Below are 12,362 nucleotides of genomic sequence, written 5' to 3' on the forward strand. Positions count from 1 at the left end.
ACACACACACACACACACACACACACACACACACACAGAGAGAGAGAGAGAGAGAGAGAGAGAGAGAGAGAGAGAGAAATATATACACAGACATACCCAGGAACAGACACACACACTCACACAGACACACACATACACACACATGCACTGGAAATTAAAAAAAAAAGTGAAGGGCTGGTGAGATGGCTTACTGGGTGGTGGGATTCGAACTGACGTCCTCATATTTGCATTTGCTTTGCAAGTACTTTAGTGACTTCATCATCTCCCCAGCCCTGGAACCTTTGTTTCCGAGTGTGATGTTGCCCACTGGTTGCCAATTCAAAGCTGGAGGCAGAGCATCCTGCCGTTAGCAACAGAAGCCGTCGACTGCCCTGCTCCACCGTATCTTCCTCAGCCCCTTATTTCTGGACTCTCCCGGCAGCTGCCAGCTGGTAGTGGTGTCCCTTGGCTCTCACCTGTTGCCTCTGCACATAGACACCGGCTTGCTGTGTCTACAATGCTGTCTGCCATAGCGCTGCTAGCTCAACAGTTTGCAGTGTCAGAAGTCCCCAGAGTCCCCTGCTGTGGGATGATTGCAAGATAAAGCCCAATCTAAGCAGGAGTCCCAGGAGCTGTGGAAAGATGTTTGCTTGGGAACAAGTCAAAAGCACCATCCTTCACCTTTTTTTTTTTCTTCTTAGCTTTTTCTCTTCCTTCAAGTGGCAGGAATTCAGGCTATGGTTCCAATTAGGACATATGGTAGAGCTAATGAGTCCCTTCCACCGTACATTGTGGGCCGAATTCAGAATAGAGAGAATGTGAAATCGTCTTTGAAGATAATAATGCCAGCAGCTGTCACCCTCTAGGCACCTACAAGGCATCAGACAGTGGTAAACTGCTCGTTAACATATCCCATCCTTACAGTAACACCAAGGATTGGCATCATTGCTTGGTGCCACCAGTTCTGGAAGGGGACAGAAATACATTTGAATCGAAGGATCTTAAGATCATAATTTAGATGGTGGAGTGCTCACCCCAATATCCATGACGCCTCGAGTTCAATCCCCAACATTGCATAAACGAGGCATAGGGATGCAGGCTGGTAATCCCTACACCCAGAACACAGAGGCGGAGAGCCAGAGGTTCAAGGTCATCTTGGAATGTGTGAAACCTTGTCTCAAAAAAAATAAAAAAAAAAATAAATAAATAAAATTCAGAAGGAACTATAAGAGGGTTTTGTAGGCTCAATTAAACAAACTCCAACCATGGGGGGGGGCAGCCTGTGCAGCTGGTTGCTAGGTGTTACCAGGGAAACCTGTGGAGAGGCAAGGATAGGAAGCTATAGTACCTGGAACATCTACAGGTGGAACAAGATGAAGCCCTTGGGTTCCAGATAAAGGAAGCAATATGAGCCAGGTTCCCAGACAGACTGTACCGTGGTCCTTTATAGAAGCTGGTGACAGACCTGCTTCCGAGGATGGATGCTTGCCTCATGCTCTTCGTTTCTTAGATGTGAGCTTGGGTTGTCATTCTTCACGATCAAGCCTCTGGAACTCTGTGGAGCATCTCCAGGAAGCCCAGACAAGAGCGGAGATGTGAGGCGCACTGGCGCGGTGTCGCCCTCTTCCCACCTCGGCTGAGAACCCTGCACTGATGATGTGTGATCAGGGATAGACCCTCCTCCCAAGCCTCTGACACGGCTATGTAGCAGTTTCCACAGAAATTAAAACGTTCTGTCCTGAAGGGAAGTTTGTTAAAACCCAGAATGCTGAAGGGGAGGTGAAACAGCCGTGTATTTAAGATAGGATGTCGAAGGGCCGTATAACGACACTATGTTCTAAGGGGACATGAAATAGTCCGTCTTGCCCGGAAGCGCCTTACGCTCCGGAAGTACAAAAATTTCCGGAAGTAACTGCAGCTGACCAGGTTTACGAGGTCTCTCCCTCCCCGAAGCTGTGAGGACCTCTGAGGGACATTCTTAGACGAGTTGAGCTGCCCAGAAGAGACGCAGACCAATTGAACTACCAGGAAAAGATGCTCCAATCTGATACGTACCTGCAGGCTTCCAGCTTTTGTAAGTTGTCACCCATGCTGGCGTGGGCTTTGGTGATATAGGTGCCTTTGCGTCATTTTTGTTCCTTCTACCACTCTCGCCCATATTTCTGTAGGTTACTCTAATAGATTCATTGGTTCACCAAGCTGGACTTTGGTGGTATCCATACTATGCTCTGTTGTTGGTTTGCTATCAGGCTGAGTAGTCATTTGTTTTTGTCCCGTCAGGAATAATGTCACACAACAGATGATCCCACAGGAGATAAGTACACTGCTAGGGGATTCCCAAGAGATGATTTTTGTCACTCTGTCTGTACATGTGTATGATCTATGTGGAGGCCAGAGGCCAAACAAGAATGTTGTTTCTTAAGCTCCAACAACCCTTATTTAAGACTGAGTATCTAACCAGGACCTGTGCTTGCCAAATATACCAGGCTGGCTGGCCAATAAGCCATACGGATTAGCCTGTCTCTGCCTTGCCAGTGTTGGAATCACAGTGCATGCTCCCATGATGGATTTTTTTTTTTTTTTTTTTTTTGAGACAGGGTTTCTCTGTGGTTTTGGAGCCTGTCCTGGAACTAGCTCTTGTAGACCAGGCTGGTCTCGAACTCACAGAGATCCGCCTGCCTCTGACTCCCGAGTGCTGGGATTAAAGGCGTGCGCCACCACTGCCCGGCTCCCATGATGGATTTTATGTGGGTGCTTGGAAACAAAGCTAGGACCCTGTGTTTCCAGTGTTTTCTTTGACAGGCACCAGACATTTTAACACACAAGTTACCAGGTGGCTTGTTGCAGATTATCATAAAATAGTCCCACATTAGCCAAGAATGGAGTATAATAAAGGATTCCTTATTTAGGGGTAAACTCACAGATCAGCAGTCCTCTGCCTGAGTGGGGAACAGGAACTGAATCCAGCATCTAAGAGCTATGCAGACGCTTTTACAGCTGCATATATAGTATATGTGACCATGCCCAAAGTGGGCCAGTATCTTAAAGGCTATTGGCTGAAGGAGTTCTGAGATCAGCCTTCTGTTAACTAGTTCCTGTGTCTTAAGAGAATTCAGGAATTAACATTTATATGGTCATTTCTGAGTTCTGAATCAATAACCATGATAATTAGCAAGCTAGTAAAACCCAGCATAGGTTTCCACAGGATTCCATTCAGGCTGACAACCTGAGACTTCAGTTTGTGACTCTGGTGATGGTGGCTTGGAGCCTATTTTCACCAAAAGTCGTAGTATTGTCTCAAGCATCAGATCAGCTGCGTTTCTTTCCTTCCCTTGCTCTGTCCCCTCCAGCGGACTCCATCTTCTGCCTTCTCTGCTGCTTCCCGAGGTCAGCACTTGTCAGGCCATTGCAGTTCTTGAGAGACCCTTCCTCACACGTTTTCCCCAGTTGGCCTGCATGCCATGGTTTCGCCTTGTATTGTCATATTGGATGAACGTGTGAGAATGTGTGTGTGTGTCTGTGTGAGCGATTGGTGTGTGACTGCAAGGGATTGTGTGTGTGTGTGTGTGTGTGTGTGTGTATGTGTGAGTAAGCGAGTGGCTGGAAACCAAGGGCCCAAATATACAAGCATGTGGAGAGCTGTTTAAATTCAAAACATCATAAGGTGCAAGAATGAGTGTATATGTATGAGAGAGAACATATGTGTGGTATATGAGGGTTTGACTGTTCCTGAGAATCTACCCTGTGTGCGTATATGCATGGCTGTGTATATGAGAATGTATGTGAGGGAGGGTGTAAGTGCATGGGGAAGAGTGTGTGTGTGTGTAGCTGTGAGTATGAGAGTGTCTGAGAATAAGAGGAAGTACAGATGTGTGCATGAGAAAGCGCGCGCGTGTGTGTGTGTGTGTGTGTGTGTGTGTGCATAGGTGTGAGTATAAGTGAGCATGCTAGAACATCTGTGGGGAGATACGTGTATGGGAGTGTATGTACAGGCACGGATAAGAGTGTGTGTATGTGTGTGTGACAGAATGCCTATGAGAAGGTGTGTGTGGAGAAAGAGTGTGTGGTATAGGTACGAACATGAATGTTTGTACCAGAGTAGAGATGCCCTGGACCCTGAGGATAGCTGTGTTCCCAGCTAAGCACCGTGAAGCACTGCCACCAACTTCAGGGTCAGAAAGATCACTGCCCTGAGCCCTGGCCTGATTCTGGCTTCCCTGATGTGAGAATAAGTCAGATTGTGGTGCTTTGGTCTGTTGTGTCTTGGGATGGTTGGTAAAATAGCAATAGATAGAGATAAGCAGAATGATCAGTTACTTTTAATAATTCCCAAATGGTTATGTGTCATGTTTAGTAAAAGGTTTCTCTCAGGCTGCTTCAAATTAGAAAGGACAATGTCAGCAAACTGTGAGAAGGAAACAAAAAAAGCCTGAATCCCAACGAGGCGCTAGGCAAGCTCATTCATTTGGATCCTGTTCTAATGATGATGACTTATCCTTCCCTGCTAACAGCAGCACTGGTAACTAAAGTTAGTCTTGGCTCCGAAATCAACGTGTTATTTTAGAGGCCAAAGCAGGCGATGAGCGAGCTGTTTGGGGACTGACGACAGCTCCGTGGGATTTGGCTGGCAGGGGCCTCTGTTTCTTTTTGCTGCCTGGGTGGTTGCAAGGAGCAGCCAGTGGCCTCCTTGGTGGCCAGCAGCCTGCGTGGATGCCCAGAAGTCTTCAGCAGGTTATCAGCCACTTGGGGCTCTGTGGTCTGAGCTGTGTTCCACTCCCACGCTCATGCCCCAAGGTTCTAATTGCTAAGGGCTGGGAGTGTGACCTTATTTGGACATAGGCTGCTTCCAGAAGGAATCAAGCTTCAAGCAGATCACTGTGCAGGCCCCTAACCCAGTTAAGAGTAGAGTCAGTGCTGGGCAGGCGGCTCAGTGGGTAAACTGCCTACTGTACCGGCACGGGGACCTGAATTTGGATGCCCAGCACAAATGTTAAAAAGCAAAGCAAACCAATCCAACAAAATCTAGGTATGGCTACATGCATCTTTGACCCTAAAGTATGTGGGGGATGGAAGGAAGGCAGAGACAGTTGGATTCTTGGAGTTGGTCCAGCAGCCAGTGTAGCTGAATCAGAGAGCCCCAGGTTCCAGTGAGAGGACTCGGTATCAAAACACAAAATGATGGCTCCTGAGAGATGACACCTGAGGTTGACCTCTGACCTCCACGTACACCCACATGCACCTCCCCCCACTTACATGAGGGTGGAGACAGGGAGAGAATGACTACTATAAGTTAAGGAGGTCCTCCAATGGAGATAACCCAGCTGCCATCTTGAGTTTGGACTCTGAATCTTCAGACTTGAACCATTAAATCTATGTTGTTGAAGGCACATAGAGTGAAGTAGCTGCTTCTGGGAGTCCAAACTGACCCATGTTCCCCATGCAGGGGACACTTGTTGGGTGCCTGCCTACTTTCCATGGTTTTATAAGTCATAATACTGTGACAGTTTGGAGAATGACCTAGATAGCAGTATAATTGGTTTCAAATGAGGGAGTTTATTAAGCCCGTAGCAAGAAAACGTTGTAAACAGCAAGTAGTGGATAAATAGACAACAAAACATCCTCAGTCCAGGTGTTTAGAACACCTAACAGAGATGGCTGGAGTTGCCCTAGACAGAGAACAAGCAGAGGTAATATCTTGAAAACAGCGATTGGTATCCGGTAGCCAAGGACCGTGCAAGTTGTGTTGAGGCAGTTAGCTGGAAGTCCTGACTCAGTTTCTCTCCATGGGTGAGTTTCTAGCTTCTTGCAGGCATTTTGATACCATGGGATAAGCAATAGTGACGTCTGTGAGAAAGGGGGCAATGTTTTCTAACGCTCTTAACTGTTGGCTGTTTCCTCCCTGTTGCAGACTTAGGAGAGAAGTTTGCCCTAGGATGGGGTGTTTTGGACTTGAAAGAATCATGAGGGAGTCTAGAACAAGAAAGGGACTCCTTACTCCTGGAGTCTGCAAGCTTAAAGGGCATGCAATAATTACTGATATAATATATATTATGGTCCCCCATTCTATTGCTGAGGACCTGGCTCCTCCCCACTATGGCAGCTCAGAGCCACACTCTACCTCTGCCAAAGTCCCTTGCTTCTCCTGAGGTTTGTTAACTGTGGTGGCAGTTGCATAACGAAGCAGTGCATCCACAGCTCTCTCTAATGGGGAAGCCTTCCAGGTAGGACAACTCACAGCCCTGTGAGCACCTGGTTAGTCACATGACTATGTGCAGTCGGATTGGGTCACTGTTCTTGTTTGTCTCAGAGACCCAGGATCATAACAGCAATGAGTGGTTGGCAGAGGACAAAGACTTTGGGGAAGAGGAAGAAGACAGTTGAGGATAGAGGAGGGAGGGCCTGGGCTTCATCAACAGTGGCTCCACAGCATCCCTGGGATCCATCCAGGGCGACAACAGGAAGGATTCTGGGGATCTGGCAGGGATGTGTTACAGGCGGATGACTATCCTGGCCTTCCTCCAGGAGCCTCTGGGTTAGCGAGGAACACCTTCAGAGATGTCTGACAGCTACTGGGGTCTGGTGGACAGTGAATGAAATTACTCCATTTGATCAAAATGATAAAAATAATTTATAGACTGGCTGTGGGTGGGTAGCAGGCTGGACGGCAACTAGAATGACCTTGCATGTCCCTCTCCACCTTGCTCCCAGCTTTCTAGACCTCAGGGCAACTGTTAGGTGCAGGTATATGGACTATGGTAGTTTTTTTTCATTTTGTGTGTGTGTGTGTGTGTGTGTGTGTGTATTCATGAGCATGTACATGCATGCATGTGGAATGCATGTGGAAGTTAGAGGGTAAATTCAGCTGTTATTCCTCAGGCACGGGCCTGGATGTCACCAAATAGGCTAAGCGAGCTGGCCTGTGAGCCTCCGGGATCTGCTGCTTCTACCACCATAGCACTGTGATTACAAGTGTACTTTAAAAAAACAAAACAAAGCACAATATGGGTTCTGGGAATTGAACTTGGGGCCTCACGCCTGCAAGTTGAGAACTGTACCAACAGATCCATGTCGTTCTTTTGTAGTGTTACTGTTGCGTAGATGTGTTTGATACGTAGGGGACCGTACGTGTAGAGGTCAGAGGACAGCTTGGTAGAGCTGGTTCTTTTATTCCGCTTTTCCATGTGACCTGGGGATGGAACTCAGGTCATCAGGCTTGTGTGGGAAGCACTTTGCCCCCTGAGCCATAACACCAGCTCCTCATTCATTGTTGATTGACACCTGCGCACTTTGTCTTTCCTCCTCTGGCGATGCCCTGGGTGGCCAAGACCTCTGAATTTAGGATTTCTTGCTGTCACAGAGCTGTGGGATTTGCTAGGCCACAAGTCCTGTATGGTCCTGTTCTTCCCATCCGTGAGCACAAACTCTTGTGCCCTTGAGCCCTATGGTTTCTGTCTGGTGTTCCTATCATGACCATGATGCTCAACTATGTTCTTCCTGGCTGTACCCCTGCTCTAGGTAGGTGTAATCAGGACTGGTCTGGTGGGGAAGTTAGACTCCAGAAAGTAGAGATGGGGAGCTGAGGTGGCCAACAGAGAGGCAGTAGGAGAAAGTGCAGAGGGTGGGGGGGGGGTCGAAGAGGGGATAGCTGCTGTCAGTAAGACAGGGTCAGCAGAAGAGCAGACATTAGAGACACTAGAAACAGCTCACCGATACCTCTAGAAGCCGCTTTTCCTGCCTCTGCCTTAAGGAAGGCAATTCCTTTCCAGAGCCAGGAAGGGCTGCTTGAAACCAACACAGGAGTGGCTTCATCCCCAGGGAGCCAATCTGGGGAAGACTCTGCCCGCTTGGAGTATGTTCCAGGCTGTGTGAAGGGGCCAGTCATCATGGGATCAGAATGGTGGGCCCCAGCAGCCAGAGCCTGTCCTTTCCTTCTTTTTCCCAGAGCTCTCTTTGTCTGTCACTCTAATCCTCCTGGACTTTACTTGCCCCTCCTGTTTTCTTTGGTGCCTTTGCAGCTCTGCAGCCAGGCAGCAGTGGTTGACCCTGCCTGGGGGGCATCTGAGAACTGTCTAGATAAGACCTCTACAAAGGGACATAGAGCAAGCCTGGGGCGTTCAGGGAAAGTTTGCTCCAGGGAGCTATCAAGAACCTAAAAGGGACATTCCTAGTCTCCCGTGGAGACCAGAGTAAATAGGAATCTCATGTAGCGAGGCCATATGTGTAAATCTGCCTTGCATTGCCCTTGGATATACAGGTGTAGTTCCCAAGAGAAACCTTGAGGCTTTGTTTATGTGGCCCCCAAATAGCAACCATTAATGTACACCTGAGGGGAATAGCTATCTACAGTTTGACAGCTGTTAAACAGTTTCCTGAGTGTGCAAAAGGACCCGAGAATTCCTCTCAAAGGAACATAGGTAGAAAAAGCAGGCTACAAAATCATGCCCCATGCTGGCAATTTTGTTTGTAAATGAACAGAAGTTACATTTAGGAAAGAAAAAAGGCTGGAAGGAATCACATCAACATAGAAATGGCCAGTCTTTACCTTAAATTCCTTTTCGTGTTTTGATAGATTTCTTTTTTCCTCTTTAAATTTATGTGTGTGTGTGTGTGTGTGTGTGTGTGTGTGTACGTGTGTGTGTGTGCGTGCGTGCGTGTGTGTGTGTGTGTGTACGTGTGTGTGTGCTGGCACATGTATGCATATCATGGCAGGGAAGTGGATATCACAGACAACTTGGGGCTATAGATTCTCTCTTTCTACCATCTGGGTCCCAGGGATCAAACTCAGGTCATCACGCTTGCAAGCAAGTGCCTTTCCATGCTGGGCCAACTCACGGCCTTAATGTGTTTCTTACTAGAGATGACTATTTTAAAAACAAAGAGGAAATGGAATGTTCTTACCACTCTGGTATGAAGTGGGTGTTAATGAATCCATTTGCTGTGGTCTACAAACCTCCTGAGCGTGCTCAGACACAGCTTGTGCTGACCTCCAAGGCCAAAAGAGATAAGTCAGTCCTTGCCCTGGGGATGGGGTATATCTGTCAAAAGGTTTACCAAGAACTGAGTTGACATGACTAAATGTTTGCAACAAAACTTGACACAGTTGGCCTTCTTTATCTGTAGGTTTTCACATTTGTAGATTCAAGTTATCTCAGAAGGAAGATATGTGAAAAATAATTATGTCTGTCAAACGTATAGATCCCTGCCTTCATATCCCCTAAATAGACACAAACAGCTCTCTGCATAGTGTCTGTATTGTATCATGTGCCATAAGCAGTGGAGAGATTATTTAAAGTACGGGGGGGGTTGCTTGTAATTTGTGCACACTTGCACATATACCAAGGACTTTGTTACCTGGAGAAGGGGCTAGAACAAATTCTCTGAGATATTGAGGGATGGCTAGACAAAAAGCAGGCTACAGAGCAGATCCCTTCTTTGTAGTTTGGGTTTGTAAAAAAAAAAAAAAAAAAAAAAAAAAAAAAAAAACAGAATTTAAGGCTGGGGAGGTGGCTTAATTGGTAAAGTACTTGCTTTGAATCCCCAGAGCCCATGTGAAAAATGTTAGACCTGGCGGTGAGCTCTTGTAACTACAGCACTGGGTGGGGGGGGGGGCACGGGGGAGCCGAAGCAGGAGGATCCCTGGGGCTCACTGACGAGCCAGCTGCACCAAATCAATGAGTTCCAGGTTCAGTGAGAGACTCTGTCTCAAAAAATAAGGTGTGTTGAGGCTGGAGGATGATTCAGTGGTTAAGAGCACTTGCAGTCCTTTACCAGAGTCCAGTTCTTAATACCCACAGTGGGAGGCTCACAACTGCCTCTAATTTCAGCTCCAGGGGATCCAGCTCCCTCTTTTGGCCTCCATAGGTACCTGCATACAGGTGGCATATGCACACTTAGATCAATAGAAAAAATATTAAAAATATAAGGTGGAGAGTGAGGGAGGAAGGCATAATGGTAACCTTTGGCTTCCAAACACATGTGAATATACATATGCACATGTGCATACACACACACACACATCCTGACACAAAACCAGAAAAATATCAGAGGTCAGAAGTCATAACTGGGCTTCATGCTATACACCATAGTTCCAGCTAGGGAAGGTGAACCAAGAACATTACAAATTTTAGGCTAGCCTGGTCTATATAACAAGACCTGTGTAAGATATCAACCCCCTTCCCCTGGCCAAAACCAACAACAGTGACAAAGGAAAAAAGGAAGGAAGGAAGGAAGGAAGGAAGGAAGGAAGGAAGGAAGGAAGGAAGGAAGGAAGGAAGGAAGGAAGGAACCAGTGTGACTGGTCAGTGGAAGGTCAGTGGTGGGATCTCCAAGCTGGGATTCTGGGATCTCTCCCTCTTTTTCGCTTCCTCCCTCCCCCATCTCGCCCATCTTTCTTCCTTCTTCACAGTATCTCCGGTAGCCCAGGCTGTATTTGAACTCACTGTACAGCCAATGATGAACAGAACACTTGATCCCCTTGCCTTCACTTTCCGAGTGCTAGGCTTATAGACAGCCAGCACGAGGGGCAGTTTTGCAGTGCTGGGGATCAGACTGAAGGCGTCTTGCATACCGGGAAAGCATACCACCAACTGTGCCCAACCCCTCACAGATATCTTTCACACAAATCCTCATGCCATCATGGAGGCTGTTTTAGGGTGAGGGAAGACACTGATGGTGTTAGACAAATTGTCTCGCCTTCACTGGAGGAGGAGATGGAGGAGGAGGAGCCACAGGAGATGAATTTCCTTTCCCAATGTTAGCTCGACCTTTCTGGGCAGCCCCCACCCCTTCTTGTTTGTTGGAGGCTGTGTGAGGGCCGTTTCAAAGGTGAAGAAGCAGAGGCTTTCAAATGTCAAGCCACCTGTCTAGGGTCCTATAATTGGTAGGTGACAGAGTTGGGTGGTGAACTCTGGCAGTGTGGCTCTGGAGCCTGTGCTGGTTTAGGAGCCGTGACAGGGTCATTCTCTGAGCATGCAGATAGCTCAACCTCACCTCAAGATTTTTTATTTTATTTCTTGCATGGAGATCTGAGGGCAGATGCTAGAAGGGATGTCTCCACGTTCCCTGTGAGTTTTTCAAGCAGTGTGTGCATGCTATCCAGGGCCTGGCACACTTAGGGTGCCTTTCAAACAAGTGTCATCATGATTATCTGTTGTCAACTTGACACATCTAGGACTAGGGAGCCTTGATTGAGGAATCGCCTCCAGTGGGTTGTCCTGTGGTCATGTCTGGGGGGGGGGGGATTTTCTTAATTGCTAGCTAATGTAGGATGGTCCAGCCCGCTGTGAGCAATACCATCCCTGGGTAGGTAGGCCTGGGCCTTATAAGAATGGTAGGTGACCATGAGCCTGGAAGCAAGCCAGGAAGAAGCATTCCTCTATAGTCTCTTCTTCGGTTCCTGCTTCCGGGTTCCTGCTCTGGCTTCCCTCTGCATGGACTGTAAAATGTAAGCCAGCCAATCTCTTTCCTAAATTGGTTTTGGTCTGTTTTCATCATAGCAGCGGGAAGCAAATGAGGACAGCAGGTCTATCCAACCTTTTGGCATTGTGACACGATGTCACCTCCAAAGTTCACGCTCAAGAATCACACAATTGAGTTGTGTACACATTGTGTTTGGGGTGCCTGTGTCTTAGTGTGTGCACGCATGTAGAAACTAAGGTCAGATGTCTTTCTTACTCTCTGCCTTATATTTTGGCGACAAGCTCGCTCGCTGCATTTGAAGCTATCTGATTCAGCTAGGCTGGCTGACCCCAAGGATCCACTTGTCTACTCCTCCCCAGAATCAGGATTCCAAGCACCTGTTATATTAGTACCTTGCTTTTGCCCAGGGTGCAGAGAATTAAAATCAAGTTCTCATGGTTGAACGGCAAGTCAGCCCCGAGCCATCTTCCAAGCCACATTATAATATTTAAATTTGTTTTTACATTTAATGTGTGTATGTGTTTCTTTGTATGTAGATGGATGTGTAGGTATGTGTATGCGTGTATGTGAGTATGTATGTGTGTGAGTACATGTATATGTCAGAGGACAACTTGTTGGAGTTGGTTCCACACTTCCACCATGTGGGTTTTGGGGATCCAACTCTGTTGCCATCTAGGGGATTTGTTCTGGTCTGTTTTCTGTATTAAAGGATTAAAGGGCAGGGGAATCTCCTCACTGAGGACAGTAGCAGATAAGTCTAATTAAAAGTGAAGAGACCCACACAGAGACGGGGGCACACACGGAGAAAGAGTCCTTGCAGACAAAGAGGAGACAAGTCCTTTTCCCCTTGGATGGCTGGAATGGTCCCCATGTCCAAATTTAGGATTGGTCATTTCCCATTGTTTCTCAACCTTCCTAATGCTGAGACCCTTTAATACAGTTCCTCACATAGTGGTGAGTCCCAG

The 12,362-nt window shown here is 47.3% G+C and overlaps 1 long non-coding RNA gene across 1 annotated transcript in view; it reads left to right on the forward strand.

The window, feature by feature from the left end:
* The first annotated feature begins 1,915 nt into the window (after positions 1-1,915).
* LOC126496889 (uncharacterized) overlaps positions 1,916-12,362 on the forward strand; it is a 319,257-nt gene continuing 308,810 nt past the window's right edge. The window contains exon 1 of the long non-coding RNA XR_007590482.1: positions 1,916-2,053. This is a non-coding gene — a long non-coding RNA (uncharacterized lncRNA). The remainder of the gene's footprint in view (positions 2,054-12,362) is intronic.

This window comes from Alexandromys fortis, unplaced genomic scaffold (genome assembly GCF_014885135.2).
Source record: "Alexandromys fortis isolate MF-2015 unplaced genomic scaffold, M_Fortis_MF-2015_v1.1 scaffold_20, whole genome shotgun sequence".
In the NCBI taxonomy this organism is placed as follows: domain Eukaryota; kingdom Metazoa; phylum Chordata; class Mammalia; order Rodentia; family Cricetidae; genus Alexandromys; species Alexandromys fortis.